The sequence below is a fragment of the Ovis canadensis genome, chromosome 5 (genome assembly GCF_042477335.2).
Source record: "Ovis canadensis isolate MfBH-ARS-UI-01 breed Bighorn chromosome 5, ARS-UI_OviCan_v2, whole genome shotgun sequence".
Lineage (NCBI taxonomy): Eukaryota > Metazoa > Chordata > Mammalia > Artiodactyla > Bovidae > Ovis > Ovis canadensis.
In genome coordinates, this window is record NC_091249.1 from 75121656 (window position 1) to 75137154 (window position 15499).

General features: G+C 50.7%; 1 protein-coding gene across 4 annotated transcripts in view; it reads right to left on the bottom strand.

Moving 5' to 3' along the window:
- Window positions 1-3654, bottom strand: part of TNIP1 (TNFAIP3 interacting protein 1) — a 50598-nt gene extending 46944 nt beyond the window's left edge. The window contains exon 1 of one of the 4 annotated variants that reach the window (XM_069592277.1): window positions 3561-3654. The gene's annotated coding sequence lies outside the window, so the exon portion shown is untranslated. The remainder of the gene's footprint in view (window positions 1-3560) is intronic. The other 3 variants (XM_069592281.1, XM_069592279.1, XM_069592284.1) reach the window with 3 other exon arrangements.
- Between the last annotated feature and the right edge of the window lie 11845 nt (window positions 3655-15499).

Below are 15499 nucleotides of genomic sequence, written 5' to 3' on the forward strand. Positions count from 1 at the left end.
GGTTGGAACCCAGGACCTTGGCTCCAAGTCATATATACTCTTTCCACTGCATTATGTGCCCTAATTTTTCTTACAGAAACTCAACACTCATGATGATCACAGGCTATGGACCTAACTAATGGGCTTCTAACCACTCAAACACTGATTTCCTGGGTGGCCTCTCTAAGCCTCTGTTCCTCTCTAAAAAGTGGAGATATGATTACCTACCTCTTAGGTGATCATGATAAATGAGATCATGTAAGTCAAGCCAAGAGCTTGGCACACAGTAGGCATTCAAGAAAAGATAGTGGTTTATAGATGTGAATCACAGGCATTGAGTAGAACTTTAGTGTTAAACCCAGGAATACAGCCTCCCTAGGTTCCATCCCACTATTCACAAACTCTATGGGACCCTCAACTCTGGGGGCTCAGTGGGGTGGGAGACAGGCCCCCTAGATTTGCACCCTCTGCTCCCTCCAGACCTGAAAGGAACTTGCCAAACTGGGAAGCTGAGTCTGACACTGAGAACCGAGTGACTCAGACCACTGGGAACCTCTTGCTCTTCCAGAGTGAGGACAGGCACCTATGCCAAGTCCCACCTGGGAGGAGAATCAAAAGGCCTGTGTGTAGTTTCATTTTGTTTTGTTTCAAGGCATGCAGTGACCCAGTCTCCTTTCTACCACCAGCCCCTTTCTATCACCTCCACCAAGGCTGCTCCAAAGTCACACCTAAATCCACATTTGAGAGAAATAAAATACATCAAAAACTATCAACCTGTGAGTGGTTAAGCTCTAAATCAAGTGCCTAAAGAGGGGTGAAGGCTGCGTATTAAAGACATGAGGCAGTAACATCAATGGAATATTTGCTGTGTGCTAGGTCTGCACTTTCACATAATGTATCTCCCAACCAGCCTCTGAGGTCAGAACCATTATAACCCCCACTTCACAGATGAAACTGGGGTTCTGAGGTGTTAGGTGGCTTCCACTGCCGCAAGTCACGGGAACATGAAGATCCTGGCTCTGAAACTCTTAACACTCTTGAGCATTAAGCTGTAGAGTCTTGTCAGCTTTCAGGGCACAAAACTCAACATTCCAGTCCTTAAAGGGTCCTGAGAAAGGGCCCTTTTCTATAGGGATGAAACCACTGCTTGAGGGCCAGCATGGGCCAGGGACTTGTCAGAAGTCTGACAGCAAGTTTGGAATAGTACTTAAGTCGCCTGCTGCCAGAGCAACGCTATTTCCACACCTCAGTGATGGGAACAGAGCTTCTAAAGCAAACAGCACCTGCCTCACTCCTGTAGGTTAATTAGTGAGTCAGAGTCTTGGATAGCAGTGATGAGCAACCAATGAACTAAGGAAAGATCAGTCCTGGGTCTGGGTACCTCCTTAGATCCAGTCCACGTCTCCATAGCCTGGGGACAATCTCAGGAATGGAAAACCCTGTGATAGACTCTAGGTGCTTTTTGGTGTTGGGTGTGTGCATATGAGAGGGAGATTTCAGCGATAAGTGAGAAATGCACGTCAAGCACTTGGTGTCAGCTGTAGTCATAGGAGGTGATCATATTTGGGAGTAAAGACTAAATCAGTGAGCAGAGGCTATGGCCCCTGCTTCCCACCCTCAGCCTGAAAAGGTGTTTTTAATTCTATTTATTTCCCAAACAACCACATGAGAGGATGGATACAACGGTGCTAAGAAAGCCATAACTTTTCACATACATTCAGCACTTTAAGATGAGTTAAACTATTTCATAGTCACAGTTTGCCCCACTTTCAAGAAGCATGTCACGCAAGGGTGAGAAGGTGGGTGCTGGGCTCAGACAGACCTGGCGTTTACACCTCTTGAGGACTCTCCCCCAGGGTCCTCATCAATAACTGGAAGGTTAGAACAGTGCAGGAGTAGAAAGCATGGAACACCACTGCGCATGACATCAGTGAGAGGCGACGATGATAATCATGACCCAGTCCACAGAGCGGGCAGGGATCGTCCCTCTCCTTCCAGGGAGGACCTCAGAGCCCAGAGCTGTGGAAGAACTTGCCATAGACCGCACAAAAGTTTCTCGGAAACATCACGCCTTAGAAGGCTTTTCTCCTGACTGTTCCTCCAGTGTCTTTCCTATTTTTCTTTTCTCTTTTTTGTTCCAACTGTTTCCACTGCATCCCTGGGCCTGCCTCTTACTCTATGTTTTCTGGGCACTGCTGGAGGAGAGGCAAGGGCAAAGTGACACTGGGGGGAATTCCCAGCCGCGGCCTGTAGCAGACGTGGCCAAGCCAGGCCCCTCCCACGGTTCCTAGGAGCCCCAGGCCTCCCTTCCTCCAGGCCCTCTCCCTCTGGCCTCCCGTATCTGCAACTCAGAATGTCAAGTGGATCTGGGTTTGGAGCCAAGCTTGCCCCTTGTCGTCCTCCTGGAAGTTGGCAAAGGTCAGCCAGGCTCCTCCCAGCCCCTGAAGGAAGCAGACCCGAGGGAACCAGAGCATTTCCTAATCCTGGGAAGCCCTGACAGGGCCCTGAGAACAATCCTCCTTCAGCCTCACCCCAAGGCCTCTGCTATGCACCCTCTTCTGGGCCACTCCCACTTCTCCCTTCATTCTTCTCCAGCCCAGAAGCCACTGTGACAGTGACTTGGCCTCCACTCCTTGCCCCTCCTGGCCAGGGACTTCCCTGGGCTGGGCCTCTGACCCGCTCTGGAAAATCTGGACTGTTTGTGATCAAAGAGGAGGCTGCATCACCACTGTCTGCCAGCCGTCACCCCTCCTAGTGCCTTGGGTTCTCAACCTTAGAAAGGGCCAGCTGGCCCTGGAGGAGAGCAGGTGAGGGAGCTGGCCCTGGACGAGAGCAGGTGGGGGAGCCCTCTGCAGGCCCTTTTGCCCCCTGTTAAGGAGGGCACCAGCCTTCCACCGTGTTCCCAAGGGAGGCAGGGCAGACTCCCGCCTGGTCTCTTCCTGTCTAGCTTTAGATCACTGAAGTGCCTCACACACGCCCACATACCCTCAAAAACATACTGACACACAATCATATAATGACCCAGACACTCACAGACACACTCACACAAATACGTAAACATGCTCACACGCGCTGCCTCACACGGTCTTCCACATAAGCATCTTGGGAGATCTGACACAAGCCCATGAACACAGACACATCTCTCATCCCTGCTCATGCACATGCACACACACACACACACACACACACACTGCCTTCATACTTATGAACCTGCTCCCTTCTCTTGGGAAAAGGATAAGACAAAAGTAGATCTTTCTTTTCCTTCCCTTTGGAAAAACTGCTGGCGACTAGAGAGAAAATGACTGGCTGAGAAGGCAAGGAGAGGAGGGCAGGAAGAGGAAAGAAGCAATGGAGGGAGAGAGGCAAGAAGAGAATGAGGGCCGGCCAGGAGGTAGAGGTGCAGAGCCCAGGCCCCAGGGAGTGAGCGAGGGAGCTGGGTCAGGGCAGCCACAGACAATAGCCTGCAGAAAAACGGGGCGCCAGGTGGCTTGTGGCCCAGAGCCAGAGGGTCTGGTGGCCCCACAGGCTTGTGCAGTGAACCTTGGTCCATCCTGGCTTACCACCCTGAGCAGGTCACTCACCTGGGGAAGGGCAGGAGAAGATGACGGGGTCTATGCAGCAGGGGCTGCCGCCTGAGAAGGCGCCTCGGCTCACTGTGCTTCTGCAGGAAGGAGAGCTGGGCAGGGCTGACTTTTAGGCAGGAGGGGAATTCCCCGAGATGGAGGCTCAGGCAGCCCCACAAACTCAGCTGAGGCCCCATCCCGCCCCCTGGCAGAGCACAGGGCCCTCCTTTGTCAGTTCCCCACCTGTCACTTCCCAGACTGGCTGTCACTTGCTGTGAATTCCAGGGCGGGGAGGGGGCTCCGGGGGACCGCGGAAAGCCTGATGATTCTGTGGCTGGGCCAGGAACAGGCACGAGGGCAGAGGCCACCGGGCCGGCCCACCCCGCCCCACCTCTGGGTTCTCCCAAGGATCTCAGTCTCTTCCTTTGCCTAAAATGGGGGATTCCAGTGCCCAGGGTCCTGAGGAAATCACCAGACACCCGGCCCACATCCTTCTACCAACCGCCCACCTCCCACCTCCCATCATCCCATCTGTTTCCACTTAGTTTCTGCGGCTTCTCCACAGGGAAGGGAAAAAGCCCCTTCCTTCCCTCTCGGCTGGATCTCACCAGGATGCTAAGTCGGGCCTTAGAGATCTACCCACCGATGAGCAGCCCAACTCTGCACTCAGTCATGAGACTCACTTTCCCATCCTGAGCCTCAGTGATCCTCTGCTATAAAATAGGATAATGAGTCCCGCTTTGCCAGCCTCCTGCAATGGCAATTAAAATGAGGGTTTACAGACATTCTTTGTAAACTGTTGACTACTTTACAAACACCACCCTTATGGCAGAAAGTGAAGAAGAACTAAAGAGTCTCTTGATGAAAGTGAAAGAGAAGAGCGAAAAAGTTGGCTTAAAACTCAACATGCAGAAAACTAAGATCATGGCATCCGGTCCCATCACTTCACGGCAAATAGATGGGGAAACAATGGAAACAGTGACAGACTTTATTTTGGGGGGCTCCAAAATCCCTGCAGATGGTGACTGCAGCCATGAAATTAAAAGATGCTTGCTCCTTGAAAGAAAAGCTATGACCAACCTAGACAGCATATTAAAAAGCAGAGACATTACTTTGCCAACAAAGGTCTGTCTAGTCAAAGCTCTGGTTTTTCCAGTAGTCATGTATGGATATGAGAGTTGGACTATAAAGAAAGCTGAGCACCGAAGAACTGATGATTTTGAACTGTGGTTTTGGAGAAGACTCTTGAGAGTCCCTTGGACTGCAAGGAGATCCAACCAGTCCATCCTAAAGGAAATCAGTCCTGAATATTCATTGGAAGGACTGATGCTGAAGCTGAAACTCCAATACTCTGGCCACCTGATGTGAAAAACTGACTTATTGGAAAAGACCCTGATGCTGGGAAAGATTGAAGGCGGGAGGAGAAGGGGGTGACAGAGGATGAGATGGCTGGATGGCATCACTGACTTGATGGACATGATTTTGAGTAAGTTCTAGGAGTTGGTGATGGACAGGGAAGCCTGGTGTGCTGCAGTCCATGGGGTCTCAAAGAACTGGACATGACTGAGTGACTGAACTGAACTGAACTTTACCAACAGAACGTCTCAGCTCATTATCTACTGAAAAGACGCCTGAGTGGGGGGATATTTGGGGACTGTCTGGATGAACTGACCTTTCTCCCAGTTCTGGAGTTTCTTCATTCTTACACAACATTCTAGACCACTGAAGACATAGGAATGGACAAGTCAGACCCACTTCCTGCCCACTCAGAGCTCACAGACTCTGGGCTGGCTGCCCTGTCCAGTACAATTGCCATTAACCATGCATGGCTGTTTACATATAAATGAGTTGAAATTAATAAAATTAATAATTCAGTTCCTGCAATGTAGCACCAGCCACATTGCAGGTGTTCAGTAGCCATATGTGGCTCCCACCTTAGACTGCACACGTATAGAGCATTTCCATCATCATACAAATGGCTACTGGATAGCATTGCTCTGGGGGCTGTAGGCAAATAAATAGGTAATTACAGTCAAGTATGGTAGAGATGTGTGTTGACAGGAGAAATACAGGGAGCTATAGGAGCCTGGACAAGGGAGCATCTGGTCAGGATTTGGCATCTGGGAGGTCTTCTCAAAGGAAGGGACACCTTGACTGAGACCTAGAAGTAGCCAAGCAAGAGTATAAGGAAGGGTGTTCTCAGCAAAGGGAACAGAATATGCAAAGAGAAGAAAGAGAGTACATTCAGGGAGCTGAAAACTGTTCACTCTCAGTGGAGCGAACCATTGTTGAAACCATGGAGTCTGAAGCATGCAAGGGGGATGTCACAAAGGTGGGTCTGGAGAAACACACAGGGCTGGATGTCAGGGGGCTATGCCAGCCCTGGGCAGGGCACTGGGAGATGGGGGGACGGGGTGTGATGGAGTGGAGAGTCCACTGACTCTGATCCTCAACTGCTGCTGTGCCCTTCAGATTGGGACTGCCCAGGGAATGCCAGAGAGAACTCTTGGCCCAACAGCCTCACTTTACAGACGTGGAAGGAAAGAACAGACAGAGGGAAGTGATTTCCCATGTGAGTAAATCGAGGGACTTCCTGACTCCTAGTCCAGGGCTCTTTCCCACACCACACTCAGGCTCCCGCTTGCACAGGCCACGTTTTAAATATTTCAATAGCCACAGGTGGCAAGCAGCTACACTGACAAAGCTCACAGAAAGTTCTACAGAATGAATGACATCAGTCCTTGAGCTAGGCCAGGCGCAAAGGACAATACGCTTCTTTGAACATAAACTCTTTTCTCTTTGGGGAATAAAAATATACCTTCTCACGCCCTCGCTGTCAGATGCTCCATCTTTTCCCTCTGATACCAGATGGCAAGGCCTCCCTTACGGCCCCAACAGCTCAGGAAACAGGCGTTTGGGATGGTGGCAGGACTCAGCATCAGGGAGAGAGATCTCCCTCCTGGCCCTTTATGAAGCCTGCTAGCAGCCCTGCATAAGCGCCCTGAGTCATCCAGAGCCTTCTGGGAACTTAAAGAATGTCCCTTCATCAAGGAAACAGAGTTTCAGATTCCTCATCAGATTGTGTAATCCAGCCCTGATTCCTGGATTCTGATACTTCCCCGCTACATGGGATGTCCTCTCCCGAGGCAACAAAAATCATAGATCCTCTATGAATTCACCCACCCAGGACTGGTTGGAGGGAACTTAAAGAGCTAACAAGGCTCAAGGACCTAGACCCACCTGAGCTGGAATCTCCAATTTGAACACTTGGTTCGAACACTCTGTGGGAAGATTAGCTCTTGGCTTTCCCTGCCGAAATGCTGAAAGCAATCAACTCCTCCCACCTTCTCTTCCCCATCTTCCTTCTTCCAGCCGTAGATATCCTGAAATTGCCTTCTCTGTTTGGGTCAAGGGATAAACATTAAGAAATAAGAGCCCCTGGGACTGGGCATCAGAAGACTTGAGTTTGAGTCCTGGCTCTGCTGTGTGGCCTTGGGCAAATTCCATCACCTCTCTGGTCCTCAGCTTCCCCTTTCATAACAGGAAGGAATCAGATAGATGATCACTAAGGGATCTTCCATTCTGATACTGTAAGGAAAGCTAAAAGTTCAGAGGAAGAAGAAATCAGAGCAGGCCAAATGGTCTGGAAATAATAACACTAATTGCTAATACTTCAGATTAATGTGTACAGGCATGGTACTGCTGCTGCTGCTGCTGCTAAGTCGCTTCAGTCGTGTCCGACTCTGTGCGACCCCATAGACGGCAGCCCACCAGGCTCCCCCGTCCCTGGGATTCTCCAGGCAAGAACACTGGAGTGGGTTGCCATTTCCTTCTCCAATGCATGAAAGTGAAAAGTGAAAGTGAAGTCGCTCAGTCGTGTCCGACTCCTAGCGACCCCATGAACTGAAGCTCACCAGGCTCCTCTGTCCATGGGATTTTCCAGACAAGAGTACTGGAGTGGGGTGCCATTGCCTTCTCTGAGGCATGGTACTAAGCGTTCTTAAATGCGTTCCTCATCAGAACCCTGTGAGACTGGTAGTGCTGTTTTACAAATGAGGAAACCGAGGCTTACAGTGGTCTAAGCCAACAGCTACTATTTGGCATAGCTGGAGTTCAAACCCAGGTAATGAACTTCTTCAGAGTTCACCTGAGGGAAATGAGACCTTTGCTGAACTTCAAAAGATGAGTGAAATGTGGATATACAGGGGGAAGCTCTCACAGAATAGGACGAATGACTTTGCTACTTAATTATCCTGTGCCTCCCTCCTTAATTTCCTCTCCCACCCTGACATCTCTGGTCTTGTTGCTAATGTGGGAATAGCATTGAGTCAGCCTCATACTCGTCAATCAGTATTTATTTAGCGAATGAATGGATTTGACTCTGTGGGATTCCTGATTCACCAATTCTGTTGAAAGTTACCCCAGTGCCATTGGAACCTAGCCCAGGACTTGGGGCAGATTTCTGGATCTCACCATGGACCTAAGATATCAGCCTTTCTGGGGGCTAGGGCCCTAGAGATGGCACTTTAAATAAACTTTCAGGGGTGATCTTGGAACTTAGTGGAGTTTGAAAAGCCCAAGTTCCCTAAACTGGATCTTCCAACTCTGAAATGAGAATTGCCTGCTCGAACAAAGGCAGCCAAGGAGAACTCACTGTCACAAACTAGTGGGAGGTGCCAAGTGTGCGAGCACTTCTCTGGGTCACCCAGATGTCAAATCCATGACTTCGGCAAGAGTGCTCTGAGTCCAGGGGTGCTGGCATGGGCCTAGGATGCCAGGGCTTCGAGGCATGCACTAGGTGCCAGGCCCGTTGCTGTTGCTGACTCACTGTGTGACCTCAGCAGACATTTCCTCTCTCTGTCTCTCACCTTCCTCATTTGTGAAAAGGAATCAATTCTCCTTGTTCACCTGTAACCCTGGGAAGAGCTAGGTGTATAGAAGGGGTGTCCATTAGGAGGATTTCATAAAGAATATCATAGGTCAAGCGTTCGTCAACTTGAGAGTCCGTCAGAATTATTTGACTCATTTGGTCTTGGATGGGTGCCTCAGATCAGCGACTCTCAATCCAGGCAGTACATCAGAATCATCTTAGGAGTTTTGTGGCAATACAGATATCCAGGCCCCACTTTATAGTAATAATAATAGAATCTCAAGGGGCGGAGTATGGCCTGGGATTGGTATTTTGATAGCCCCCCAGGTTAATCAAAGTCACAAGTTTGCCCACTGCTTTCAAGGGTCTTTTTTTTTTTTTTTTTTTTAATATTCATTCGCTTGGCTGTGCCTGTGTTTTTTTAAACATTCATTTATTTGGCTGTACCAGGTCTTAGCTGCAGCAGGCAGGATCTTCCACATTTGTTGCAGCATGTGAGATCTAGTTCTCTTGACCAGGGATCAAACCCAGGCCCCCTGCACTGAGAGCATGGAGTCTTAGCCACTGGACCCCCAGGGAAGTCCCTCAAAGTTCTTTTCTAAAGGTTGGTTCTGATGCAGGTGGTCGCAGGACCTCACTGTTCCCCTTTCATGTATCAGAGAAGGCATCTTTTCAGTGCCAGGAGCAGAGACCACAAGGAGGACGGATCGGGAAGCTCTATTCCACTTTTGTGGGTCATAAGACATCACACATGGTGAATGTGAAAGGGAACATTAAAACTCAAGCCAAGATGGGGGAAGGAGGTGCATAGAATTCTGTAAACATCTGAAAAATGGAATTTAGGGGTGTGTTTTGCAAAATTGTGTTTCCCAAGGAAACAGATACAGGGCAGAATGTTGCAAGATTCAAGTCAAAGGAGGAAGATCCAAGTACGAATGTTGCAAGACTGTGCTGCTAAAGGAAGCGGCTTCTTAGCCTATTGGCTCTGGAAAAAAGCTTTGAGATTGTTCAGACCAACCCCTGGCCGGAGAGGAGGAGAAACTAAGGCCCAGGTAGGGGAAGGCTTATGCCCAAAGTCACATTAGCGTTACAGTCCAGATTTCCAGAACACCTCTTGCCTTTTGCCTTTTCCTGTATCCCTTGTAACTTGTTTTCATTCCAGATTCCCAGCCCACTCTCTGCCTTCACACCCTCTTGGACACCACCCAGGATGAAAGGATGGGACTAAATCTGTGAGTCTGGATCTATAGCACCCAGATAGAAGAGACCAAAGCCAGCAGGAGGCTGGGGGGAGCCGGAGAGGAAGGAGCGGGGTATGATGATGCGGCCTGACCTCAGAAAGGAAGCCTGGTCACCGGGGAATTTCCCCGGTGTGAGGTCTCATGTCTATGCAAATATTGTACTCCCATTAACCTGGACCCCAGGATGGGAGAAGGCCAGGGGGAGACAAGGGACCCTGGGAGAGGCAGGGAATTGGGAAGGCAGGTAATAGGGCCTGACCATCCTGGGTACCTAGGCATTGTGCTAGGATCTGCGTGTGCTTAATCTCATTTAGTTCCTGAAACATCCTCCTGAGGTCAGGAGCCTGAGACCCAGTAGGGGAAGTCACAAGCGCACTTTCCAACCCCAGGAGAGCCGGCTTCAGGCAGAGGGCACGATCATAGTGGATCTGGTACTGCAGCTGCTGACAAGGGTGACGGTAATGGGGCCCCAGGCCGGGAAGTCTGGCAAAGTTTCATTTTAGGTTTCCATCTCACTCACCTGGGGAGTTTTATCCTGGGAACAGCGAAAAGGCATCAGGGCAAATCCCAGTGCTCAGGTTTTCCCAGGCCCAAGAGAAGGAGGTTGGGGAAGGGGGCGAGGGGCACGTGGTGCTGTTAACCCTTTCACCACCAGCTTCTTCTAGAGCAGGCTAAGAAAAGTGAAGAACAGGATGGAGACTTTTAAAGGAAAATCTCTCTCTCTTCCACCTGCAGCTTTATATTTCACTCACCTTGAGCCTCACTTCCTCCAGGAAACCTTCCCTGGGGATTCTCATCCATTGCAAGGCTGATCCCCCTCCTTCAGGGAGCTCATCTTGGCTCCCCAGAGCTCAAGGCAGGGCGTGATTAGGCCCACAGTCTGTCCCCCAGACAGCCTGGCTGTTTCTCCTCCTATGGAGGAACAGAACAAAGAGCATACACAGGAACAAGCAGGTCACAGGTTCCTGGAGTTGTGTGCTCTACACACAGGCTGGGTGCCAAGAAAAGTGTGAACTCACCTGTGCCCTAGCAAATGTGTGTGAAAAGCAAGTGTGCCTATGTGCGTGAGGCCCTTCCCGTGTGGCCACCAGTGCATCTATGGGCAGCGACGTCTGTCTTTCTGTTTGTGACCCTCTGTGTATTTGAGACCTAATCATTTTTCTCTCTGTGGTCAAGAATATGTATTTCTGAGTCTGGGTATGCTGCTGCTAAGTTGCTTCAGTCGTGTCTGACTCTGTGCGACCCCATAGACGGCAGCCCACCAGGCTCCCCCATCCCTGGGATTCTCCAGGCAAGAACACTGGAGTGGGTTACCATTTCCTTCTCCAATGCATGAAAGTGAAAAATGAAAGTGAAATCGCTCAGTCGTGTCCGACTCTTTGCGACCTCATGGACTGCAGCCTACCAGGCTCCTCCGTCTATGGGATTTTCCAGGCAAGAGTACTGGAGTGGGGTGCCATCGCCTTCTCCGTGAGGATAGAGACTGTACTTTTTTTCCTGTTTCCCTGGTTCGCAATAACAAGATCATTCTGGTGGGGAAAGCAGGCCAGTTTTGGCAGCCCTGGTGGGAAAGGTGGGTCTGGGTATACAGAGTGTGTACATCATGTGGCTGTGCGTGGCTGTGGTTTGGAATTGTGTGGGGGGTGGATAGTAGTACTTATGAGCTTTGAGTAGATGCCAGATGTAAGGGCAAGTGGAAATGGAGATGGCTGGCCCTGTTCAGGCTTGAGATTTCTGTGTCAGCCCCCATCCTCCTTGCTCTCCTATCAGGCCCTTCCCTCCCCGCCATGGCTGTCTCCAGGTCAAGGTCCATGGCGATCTCAGTGGAGTAGCCCCTCAGGGGTTCTGGTTACAGCTGGCAACGTTGAGGGCAGGTGGTAGCTGGAGGAAGGAGTAGGGCTATCCCACAGATGGAAGGAAGGGCCCGTTCCCGGAAGGCTCTGGCCGAGGGCCTCCTTGGGCCTCACCTCATTGAGCAGAGGGTGAAGGGATTGCTACACCAGGGTCCTTGGCTTTAAAACACTTCCTGCTGCCTCTCACTCCCAGGTGATGCCTGGCTTCACCTTGGCCTCCCTCTTTTGCTCCCCATAGCAGTTAGGGCAGTCTCCTTGGTTTCTTGCTCCCCCATGCATCCTTCTTCTCTTTTCTCCATCTCTGCTTCCCCAGCCCTGGCTCGCATCCTCATCCCTCCACATCTGGGGAATAATTGCGAGCCTGTTCAATGGTCTCCCAGCTGCCGGGCTGGTCTCCTCCTCCACGCTGATCCCCAGAAACAGTTTTCTAAGGATGTCTCTGATCTTACTACTCCCATCCCCAGTGCCTTCACGGGCTGGCCAGGGCCCAGAGGGTAAAGGCCAGACTCCAACCTGGAATCTCCATGACTGTCCTGAGTGGTGTCCTCATGCTGGGCGTGGGGCAGGGCCCTCAGGAGCACACCCCACTGCCTCCACTCCCCACCTCTGTATCTTACCTCAAAGGACTCTCTCCCTCCTTCAATGTCTTTTCTACCCATCTCTCCCCCTCCCCATCTACCCCAAGCCATGCTACTTGGCTTTCGGGATGTAGGTTCCCCGACCAGGAATCAAAGCTTCACCCCTTGCAGTGAAAGCTCAGCATCTGAATCACTGAATGGCCAGGGAATTCCCTCTCTACCCATCTTTTGAGGTGCTTCTCACATATCCACTTTCCAGGGAGTCTTTTTCTGACCTGTCTGTGGTTCATCTGTGGCCTCTTGGTATCCATTGCTGCTGTGTGCCTGGTTGAATTCTTCTTATAACATTTTCCCACTTAGCTTTCTCTGAGAGTAAGGAGCACAGTTGCAGGGACTCAGTAAATCATCAGAAGCTCTTGAAAGAGACTCCTTCTCTTTCTCTGCTCTGAAATGGAATCCAGCCTATTGATTAATAACAAAGAGCTGATATTTACTGAGCCCTTGCTGTATCCCAGATAGTGTGCTCAGACATGCATTGCCTTATTTCATCTTCACAACAACCCTGTGAGATAGAAATCTTGGTCATTCCCATTTTACAGATGAGGATGTCAAGGCACAGAGGCCAAGTGACCTATCTACTTCCCAGTGGTTGGCTGGCATTCGAATCCAGGCTGAACTGCCCGCCTCCCTCTATAGATCTGACTACTGAGTGGTGGACTCGGTGCAGAACCAGCATTTCCCACTCGTCTAAGTGCTGCTGTGAAGTGGGGGAAGTCTGACCTGGGAAACCTGAGGTCTGAAGGGTGCAGAGAGGCCCGTTGGAGTGGTGATTTACTGCTCTGGGTTCTGAACTGTGGGCCAGTCAACTCAACACTTCCCCATCTTGTTCTCAGCTCTGCTGTCAGCAGGAAGGCGAGTGTGTCAGCAGAGAGAAGAGCTGGAATCAGGACAACTAGGCACTGGTCACAGGGGTCACCCCAGGGCTGCAGTTCAACTCTCGGGCCTCCATTTCCCAACTTGGGAAGTAGGAGGGCTGGTTCGGATGATCTTGCAGACCATTTCCAGTTCAGTCCATCCGTGACGTGTTGCCTCTGTCTTCAGGTAATTTGCCTCAGCACTTGGACTCCGGTTAGTAGCCTAGTTAGCCATCTCCTTTGCCTAACAGCAGAGGACGACTGAGGAGGGGCTTCTCCAGTGGGATCACTCTGGTGGTGACTTGGCTCTCAGCAAAGCCGGCCACAGCAAATATCGGGGTCTTGTAAATAGCCCACACTTCCCACAGTGCTCTCCAACAGCAGGAAATAGGACAGTGGCAATCCCCAAGTCGTCATTCTCGGCTCAGGTCGAAAGGGCAATCTCCTGCCAACCAGCCACTTCCTTCACACGCTTCCCCCGTGGCCGTAAAGGCCCGAGTGCACCCCAGACCAGAGCTGCTGGGAAGTGTTTTTCTTGAGGGAAAAGGCAGGGCTCAGGGCTAGAGGGAACCAGTTAGGAGCTGGAGGGAGGCTGACTTTGTACTGAAGCCCTCTAGGGAAGACTGAAGGAAGTGGAAGGACCTGGGGGGGTGATAAGTGCTGGACTGAGGTCAGGACCGCGCAGTTCCGGTTGTCTGCCACTGAAAGGCTCTGTGACCCTGGGCCTGTGAAGTGTCAGTTGTCTGTCTGGCTGAGAGGGAGGTGAGAATTTCTGAGGGCCCCTCCCACACTTAGGATGTCACGACCATCCTCCCGTGCTCCCACTTTGAGACAGCAGCGGTCTGGGTTCCGCTTTCTCTTTCCTTTCGTTTTTAATTTAGACCCCACCACTTCTCTCTGTTGAACTTTGGCCACAGAAACAAGCTCCAGTGTCGTATGATATTATGTTTTGGAGAGAGGTGGGTGGGAGGGACACTCAAACAGAATCTCTTAAAGATGAGGACCACAAAGGTCTAACTTTTAAAAATATCTTGAGCATCTTGCAAGTGGCATGGCACCTAGAAGGCATTCATAAGCACAAGCTGCATGAGTGGATGGCTGGATGAACGAGGTGTCTTGGATTCAGAACAGTGGTGACTCCTTCCTCTGTCACAGCTCCACGGAAAAAGCATGGTTTCTTCTGCAGACACCTGGGACTTGGTGGGACTATTTTAATAGCCTTCCAACTGGTCTCTGTTCCTTCATTACCTCTCCTTTAAAAAAAAATTTTTTTTTTTTTTTTTTTAGCATGCTGTATGGCATGTGGGATCTTAGTTTCCCGAGCAGGGATCGAACCCCTGCCCCCAACAGTGGAAGCACGGAGTCTTAAGCACTGGACCGCCAGAGAAGTCTCCTATAGGTTTTCCAAAGAACTTCCAAAGGCCACCCCTGGGTTATGATATAATCCTGACTTACAAGCTCTTCTAATTGGATGCCAATTCCCATTTCTAATCTTGTCTACCTCCCCTCAAAAACTCAAAACACTGAGAGGGGACTTCACTGATGGTCCAGTGGCTAAGACTCCAAAATCCCAATGCAGGGGGCTGGGGTCCTATTCCTGGTCAGGGAACTAGCTTCCACAAGCTGCCAACTAAGACCCCTTGCAGCCAAATAAATAAAACAAAAACAGCTGAAGGTCTGCTTCCTACTGCCGACCAATCTCAGAAGGCAACATCCCACAACTGAGAAAACTGCCCGTCGAGGTCTTAGAGTGGTCAGTACACAGGTAGCACTCCGTGTGAGCTCTCCTTCCTGGTTTGCAGGACTTCTATGAATTCCTGGTTTCTCCGCTTCTGTGTTCCCCCGGGCCTATGAGGCCTTCCGACATCTATTCCCTCAGATTCCATCACTCCTTCCCTTCCACCCCCAACCTATTCGTCTCTTGGTGCGTATTTTTAGGACACTGTCGTATTTGTCTTGAGATGCCTCTGTGATCCACTGCTGACAAATGCTTGAAAGCAAAGCCACCTCTCAGCTCCGACAGCGGCGCCTGGCTCAGGGTGGGTGGTCCCAGCAGCTCACTCTGGTCCAGGCAGCCCTGAACTTCCACAAACTATCTCATTTACTCCACAAAGGCTGTGCCGGAGGTAGGACTGGGCCCTGTCTTAGAGATGAGGAAACTGAGGCTCACAGAGATAACATGCTCAGTCAGTGGCAAAGGTCTGGCTCCACAGCCCTGAATCGCCGTGTTAATTTATCTATGGTAACAGTTAATTGGGCAAATACCCAAACAAGTCTCAGCTGACCCTCACAAGGTTTGGGCTCACAGCCTGGTGGAGGGAAGGAAGTAGGGAAGACACAAGGTAACTGCCTGACTTTCAGACTCATTATGTTCAGATGGAGACGGCTCTTCAAAACTGTTAGGTCCAACCCCTCGCTGCACACATGAAGAGACCCAGAGAGGGCAGGGGCTGGTCCAAGGTCACACACGACCAGACTTGGGACTTCCCTGGTGGTCCAAG